Genomic DNA, 7,938 nt, shown 5'->3' on the forward strand with positions numbered 1-7,938 from the left:
TGAGGAACACAGACTTAAAGACTTAAGTTCAGGCCAATAGTTTTTATATAGAAAAATATATTTTCTTAATTTATTTTAGAACCACAAGATTCAAGATTTGAGGTAAGTACGTAAAATGCAAGGTACTTCACACAGGTAAGTACAGAACTTTGATTTAAAACAGTAGTACACACAGTTTAGGTTAAAATGGCAATACGCTACTTTAAAAGTGAACACAATGCAAAAATCAATAATTCATGGGGGAGATAAGTTTTGGTTAGGTTTCTCAGGTGAATAAAGCACTTACACAGTCAGTCTCCTGGGCATAGGCAGCCCACCGTTGGGGGTTCAAGGCAACCCCAAAGCCACAGCATTAGCAACACAGGGCCGGTCAGGTGCAGAGCTCAAAGGAGGGCCCAAAACACATAGGCGCCTATGAAGAACAGGGGTGCTCCGGTTCCAGTCTGTTAGCAGGTAAGTACCTGCGTCCTCGGGGAGCAGACCGGGGGTTTTGTAGAGCACTGGGGGGGGGACACAAACAGGCACGCAAAACACACCCTTAGTGGCACATGGGCAACCGGGTGCAGTGTGCAAATTAGGCCTCGGGTTTGCAATAGAAAGCAATGGAGGGACCCGGGGGTCACTTAGGCGATGCAGGCAGGGCACAGGGGGGCTTCTCAGGCCAGCCACTGACTGGGCTAGGAAGAGGGCCGCCTGCTGGTCACTCCTGCACTGGAAGGTGGTTTCTCTCAGTCCTGGGGGCAGCGGGTGCAGTGCTTGGTCCAGGCATCGGGTTCTTTGTTACCAGTCAGTTGCAGTCAGGGTGAGCCTCTGGATCCTCTCTGCAGGCGTCGCTGTGGGGGCGCAGAGGGGTCGACTCAGGGTACCCACGTCGTCATAGTTGTCTGGGTGTCCTCTCTGCAGTGCTGGTTCTCTGGAGCTCGAGCCGGGGGCATCAGGTGCAGAGTGTGAAGTCTCATGCTTCCGGCAGGAAGAGAGAGTTCTTTGAAAGTTGCTTTAAAGTTGCAAAGTTGTTGCAGTTTTTGAACAGTGCCACTGTTCTCAGGAGTTTCTTGGTCCTTCGGGTTCAGGGCAGTCCTCAGAGGTTGCTGGTCCCTGTCGGATGCGTCGCTGTGCAGGTTCTTTGAGTCTGGAGACAGGCCGGTAGGGTTGGGGCCAAGTCAGTTGTTGTCTCCGTCGTCGTCGTCCTTGTTGTTGTAGGATGCAGGAATCTGATTTCCTGGGCTCAGGGTCGCCCCTAAATACTAAATTTAGGGGTATGTTTAGGTCTTGGGGCAGTAGCCAATGGCTATAGTCCTGGAGGTTGGCTACACCCTCTTTGTGCCTCCTCCCTGAGGGGAGGGGGGCACATCCCTATTCCTATTGGGGGAATCCTCCAAACTCAATATGGAGGATTTGTAAAGGCAGGGGTCACCTCAGCTCAGGGCACCTTAGGGGCTGTCCTGACTGGTGGGTGACTCCTCCTTGTTATCTCCTCCAGCTTTGCCGCCAAAGGTGGGGACAGTGGCCGGAGGGGCGGGCATCTCCACTAACTGGGATGCCCTGGGGTGCTATAACAAAAGGCATGAGCCTGTCAGGCTCACCGCCAGGTGTTACAGTTCCTGCAGGGGGAGATGAGAAGCACCTCCACCCAGTAGAGGCTTTGTTTCTGGCCACAGAGTGACAAAGGCACTCACCCCATGTAGCCAGAAACTCGTCTGGTTGTGGCAGGCTGGCAGAAACTGGTCAGCCTAGCACTAGGAGTCGGACTGGTATTCAGAGGGCATCTCTAAGATTTTCTCTGGGTGTATTTTACAATAAATCCCACACTGGCATCAGTGTGCATTTATTGTTCTGAGAAGTTTGATACCAAACTTCCCAGATTTCAGTGTGGCCATTCTGGAACTGTGGCGTTCGTGTTTGACAAATTCCCAGACCATATACTCTTTATGGCTACCCTGCACTTACAATGTCTATGGTTTTGCTTAGGCACTGTAGGGGCATAGTGCTCATGCACTTATGCCCTCGCCTGTGGTATAGTGCACCCTGCCTTAGGGCTGTAAGGCCTGCTAGAGGGGTGACTTACCTATGCCACAGGCAGTGAGAGGTGGGCATGGCACCCTGAGGGGAGTGCCAAGTCGACTTAGTCATTTTCTCCCCACCAGCACACACAAGCTGTGAGGCAGTGTTCATATGCTGAGTGAGGGGTCCCCAGGGTGGCATAAGACATGTTGCAGCCCTTAGGGACCTTTACGGGCCACAGGGCCCTTGGTACCAGGAGTACCATTTACAAGGGACTATCTGTGTGCCAGGGCTGTGCCAATTGTGGGAACAAAGGTACAGTTTAGGGAAAGAACACTGGTGCTGGGGCCTGGTTAGCAGGGTCCCAACACACTTTCAATCATAACTGGCATCAACAAAAGGCAAAAAGTCAGGGGGTAACCATGCCAAGGAAGGCATTCCCTTACACCCCCTCTCCCCCTCAACGAAAGTGGATGTGACTAACCTTTTCCAAGAGAGTCTTCATTTTCTAGGTGGAAGAACCTGGAAAGGCCATCAGCATTGGCATGGGCAGTCCCAGGTCTGTGTTCCACTACAAAGTCCATTCCCTGTAGGGATATGGACCACCTCAACAGGTTAGGGTTTTCTCCTTTCATTTGCATCAGCCATCTGAGAGGTCTGTGATCAGTTTGAACTGTGAAGCGAGTACCAAAAAGGTATGGTCTCAACTTCTTCAGGGACCAAACCACAGCAAAGGCCTCTCTCTCAATGGCACTCCAAAGCTGCTCCCTGGGGAGTAACCTCCTGCTAATAAAAGTAACAGGCTGGTCAAGGCCATCATCATTTGTTTGGGACAGGACTGCTCCTATCCCATGCTCAGAGGCATCAGTCTGCACTATGAACTGCTTAGAATAATCTGGAGCTTTCACTGGAGCTTTCAAAACTGGTGTTGTACATATAGCTTGCTTCAGGGTGTCAATGGCCTTTTGACAGTCCATTGTCCAGTTAACTTTCTTGGGCATTTTCTTAGAGGTCAGTTCTGTGAGGGGTGCCACTATTGATCCATATCCCTTCCTTCACAAACCTCCTATAGTACCCAGTCAAGCCAAGGAATGCCCTGACTTGAGTCTGGGTTTTTGGAGCTACCCGGTCCAGAATAGTCTGGATCTTGGGGTGGAGTGGCTGAACTTGGCCTCCACTTACAAGGTGTCCTGAGTAAACCACAGTACCCTGCCCTATCTGACATTTAGATGCCTTGATAGAGAGATAGAGAGGCCTGCTGCTTGCAGGGCCTGCAAAACCTTCTTCAGGTGGACCAGATGATCCTGCCAGTCGTAGCTAAAGACAGCAATATCATCAAGATAAGCTGCACTAAAGGACTACAAGCTAGCAAGGACTTGATTCACCAACCTTTGGAAGGTGACAGGGGCAGTCTTTAAGCCAAAGGGCATCACAGTAAATCAATCAATCAATCAAAAAATTTATAGAGCGCGCTACTCACCCGCTAGGGTCTCAAGGCACTGGGGGGGGGATGAGGAGGGAGAAGGAGGTTACTGTTTGAACAGCCATGTCTTCAGTTTTTTTCTGAAGAGCAGGAGGTCCCTGGTCTTGCGGAGGTCGGTGGGGAGGGAGTTCCAGGCCTTGGGGGTGAGGATCTGCCTCCTGTGGTGGTGCGTTTGATGCGGGGGGCTGTGGCGAGTGCGAGGTCGGCAGATCGGAGGTGGCGGATGGGAGTATGGAAGTTCACTCTTTGGTTGAGGTAGGTTGGGCCGTCATTGTGGAGGGATTTGTGCGCGTGGATGAGGATTTTGAAGGTGATCCGCTTGTCGATGGGGAGCAAGTGAAGGGATCTGAGGTGTGGTGAGATGTGTTCATGGCAAGGGAGATCCAGGATGAGGCGTGCGGCTGTGTTCTGGATTCTCTGGCGTTTGTATTTGAGTTTGAGTGTGATGCCGGCGTAGAGGGCGTTACCATAGTCTAGCCTGCTGCCGATGAGTGCGTGGGTGACTGTCTTTCTGGTCTCTAAGGGAATCCATTTGAAGGTTTTTTTTCAGCGTGTGGAGAGTGTTGAAACAGGAGGAGGTGACGGCGTTGATCTGCTGGGTCATGGAGAGGGAGGGGTCTAGGATGATGCCAAGGTTGCGTGTTTGGTCAGCAGGGGTAGGAGCGGGGCCTATGGCGGTGGGCCACCATGAGTCGTCCCATATGGTTTTGTTGGGTTCAAAAATGATTATTTCGGTTTTGTTGGAGTTGAGCTTGAGGTGGTTGGCTGTCATCCAGGTGGCGGTGGCGAGGAGTGCAGCGTGGAGGTTGGTTTTGGCGGTAGTGGGGTTGCAGGTGAGGGAGATGATGAGTTGGGTGTCTTCTGTGTAGGAGAGGATGGTGATTCCATGCTGTCGGAGGATGTTTGCGAGCGGGGTCATGTAAATGTTGAAGAGGGTGGGGCTGAGGGAGGATCCCTGGGGGAAACCGCAGATGATTTTGGTGGCGGTGGATTGGAAGGGAGGGAGGCGGACTTTTTGGGTTCTATCGGTGAGGAAGGAGGTGAGCCAGTCTAGGGCTTTGTGTTAAATCCCTGCATTGTGGAGACGTGTGCGGACTGTGTGATGGCAGACTGTGTCAAAGGCCGCAAAGAGGTCTAGGAGGATGAGTGCGATGGTCTCACCCTTGTCGACTCTGGTTCTGATGTCGTCAGTGCATGTGATGAGGGCGGTTTCCGTGCTGTGGTTCTTGCGGAAATTGGACTGGGAGGGGTCGAGTGTGTTGTTTTCCTCCAGGAAGTGGGATAGGCGTGTGTTTACTAGTTTTTTGGCGACCTTGGCAGGGAAGGGGAGGAGAGAGATGGGGTGCAGTTGGCGAGGTCGTCCGGGTCAGCTTTGGGCTTTTTTAGGAGTGCGGTGATTTCTGCGTGCTTCCAGGGGTCAGGGAAGGTGGCGGTGTCGAATGAGGTGTTGATTATGTCGCGAAGCTTGGGGGCGATGGTGGGGCTGGCTTTGTTGTAGATGCGGTGGGAGCAGGGGTCAGAGGGGGATCCAGAGTGGATGGAGTTCATAGTTGTTTCGGTTTCTTCGTCGGTGGTTGGGGCCCAGTTGGTAAGTAGGATGGAGGGAGTGTGAGGGGGTCTGTGTTGGATTAGTGGGGGGGGGTGGGTCTGTGTGTTGTGAAACTATTGTGTATGTCTAGGATTTTGCGGTGGAAGTGGTTTGAGAGGGAGTCGCAGAGGAGTTTTGTGTGTGTGGGGTCTATGTTGTTTTGGGTTTGGAGAGCTCTTTGATGATGGTAAAGAGTTCTTTGCTGTTGTGGGAGTTGCGATCTATGCGTTCCTTGTAGTATGCTCTTTTGGTGATGCATATGAGTTGGTGGTGAGTGCGAATGGTGGTTTTGAGGGTGGAGAAGTTAGTGGTTGAGTGTTCCTGTCGCCAGGCTTTCTCAGCTTTGCGGTAGTGCCCATCAGGTGTAGAGAATGCTTTTTTCTCTTTTGCTCCAGATGCCATTTTTATTTGCCATTACCCTGCTGTCAAGCCAGAGGTACTTAAGTATTTGGCTGCACCTAATTTGTCTATGAGCTCATCTGCCCTTGGGATGGGGTGAGCATCTGTCTTGGTGACAGAGTTGAGCTGCCTGTAGTCCACACAAAACCTCATCTCTTTCTTGCCATCCTTGGTGTGAGGTTTGGGGACCAAGACAACTGGGCTAGCCCAGGGACTGTCAGAGTGCTCAATCACTCCCAACTCCAGCATCTTGTGGACTTCCACTTCAATGCTTTCTTTGACTTGGCCAGACTGTCTGAATATTTTATTCTTGACAGGCATGCTGTCTCCTGTGTCCACATCATGGGTACACAGGTGTGTCTGACCAGGGGTCAAGGAAAAGAGCTCAGCAAACTGCTGGAGGACTTACCTGCATTCAGCCTGATGTTGGCCAGAGAGGATGTCTGAATAGATCACTCCATCAACTGAGCCATCTTTAGGGTCAGTGGAGAGGAGATCAGGGAGAGGTTCACTCTCTGCTTCCTGGTCCTCATCTGTAACCATTAACTTGTTTACATCTGCCCTATCATGGAAGAGTTTGAGGCAGTTAACATGGATCACCCTCTTGGGGGTCCTGCTAGTGCCTAGGTCCACCAGGTAGATGACCTGACTTTTTTTCTCTAGCACTGGGTAAGGGCCACTCCATTTGTCCCGGAGTGCCCTGGGAGCCACAGGCTCCAGAACCCAGAATTTCTGCCCTGGCTGAAGCTTAACCATAGCAGCCTTTTGGAGTCATTGGCTGGCCTCAAGGTTTTTGCTTGCCTTTTCCATGTACTCTGCCATCCTTGAACGTAGGCCTAGTACATAGTCCACCACATCTTGTTTAGGCTCATGGAGAGGTCTCTTCCAGCCTTCTTTTACAAGTGCCAGTGGTCCCCTAACAGGATGGCCAAACAGAAGGTCAAAGGGGGAAAACCCTACTCCCTTCTGTGGCACCTCTCTGTAGGCGAAAAGCAGGCATGGGAAGAGGACATCCCATCTCCTTTTGAGTTTTTCAGGGAGCTACATGATCATGCCTTTCAATGTCTCGTTAAATCTACTCACAAGACCATTGGTTTGTGGATGGTATGGTGTGGTGAATTTGTAAGTCACCCCACACTCATTCCACATGTGCTTTAGGTAAGGTGACATGAAGTTGGTACCTCTGTCAGAAACCACCTCTTTAGGAAATCCCACTCTGGTAAAAATACCAATGAGGGCTTTTGCTACTGCAGGGACAGTAGTGGACCTAAGGAGAATTGCTTCAGGGTACCTGGTAGCATGATCCACTACTACCAGGATATACTGGTTCCCTGATGCTGTGGGTGGTTCCAGTGGACCCACTATGTCCAATCCCGCTCTTTCAAAGGGGACTCCCACCACTGGAAGTGGAATGAGGGAGGCCTTTGGATGGCCACCTGTCTTACCACTGGCTTGACCGGTGACACAGGAGGTGCAAAACTTCTTTACTTTCTGGGACATATTGGGCCAATAGAAATGGTTGACTAATCTCTCCCAAATCTTGGTTTGTCCCATATGCACAGCAAGGGAAATGTTGTGGACTAAGGCCAAAATAAACTCCCTAAACTCCTGAGGCACTACCACTCTCCTAGTGGCACCAGGTTTGGGATCTCTTGCCTCAGTGTAAAGGAGTCCATATTCCCAATAGAGCCTGTGGGTTCCACTGACAATTCCTTTTTCTTGCTCAGCTGCTTGCTGTCCTAGGCCTTCAAGAGAGGGACAAGTTTCTTGCCCCTTACACAGCTGTTCCCTTGAGGGTCCCCTTAGGCCCAAGAGTTCAACCTGGTAAGGCTTCAGCTCCATGGACTCAGTTCCCTCAGGGGATAGAAGATCTTCCTGGGAAGAGAGGTTCTGCTTCTTTTGCTGTGTTTAAGCTGGTTCCCCAGTCTTCTTTCCTTTTGTCTTGGAAGGTTGGGCCATTATTCCAGACTCCAACACTTCTTTTTCACCCCGAGCCCTGCTCTGTGCCCTTGTCTTGACACACACCAGTTCAGGGATACCCAGCATGGCTGCGTGGGTCTTGAGCTCTACCTCAGCCCATGTTGAGGACTCCAGATCATTCCCTAGCAGACATCCTACTGGAATTGCAGAGGAGACTACCACCTGGCATGAAGTGGGCACTCCTCCTAATTCACCTAATTTTCCCACCAGTCCCTCTGCAAAAAATGGGGTCTGGAACTGAGTGTCAGCCTCCTCCACCATTTGGAGAGGGCTGGGTTGCATTTCAAAGGTGGCAAAGCCTTTGAAGCTCCCTGACCTGGAATGTCCATCCTGCCTGGGAGAGGAGATTGTAGGAAGTTGGCTCTGTATATACTATCTCAAAGTGAGAGATAGTGTGCACAGAGTCCAAGGGTTCCCCTTAGAGGCTGATAGTGGCAAAATTAGATGATACTAATGCTCTATTTTGTGTTAGTGTGGTCGAGCAGTA

The sequence above is a fragment of the Pleurodeles waltl genome, chromosome 3_1 (genome assembly GCF_031143425.1).
Source record: "Pleurodeles waltl isolate 20211129_DDA chromosome 3_1, aPleWal1.hap1.20221129, whole genome shotgun sequence".
NCBI lineage: Eukaryota > Metazoa > Chordata > Amphibia > Caudata > Salamandridae > Pleurodeles > Pleurodeles waltl.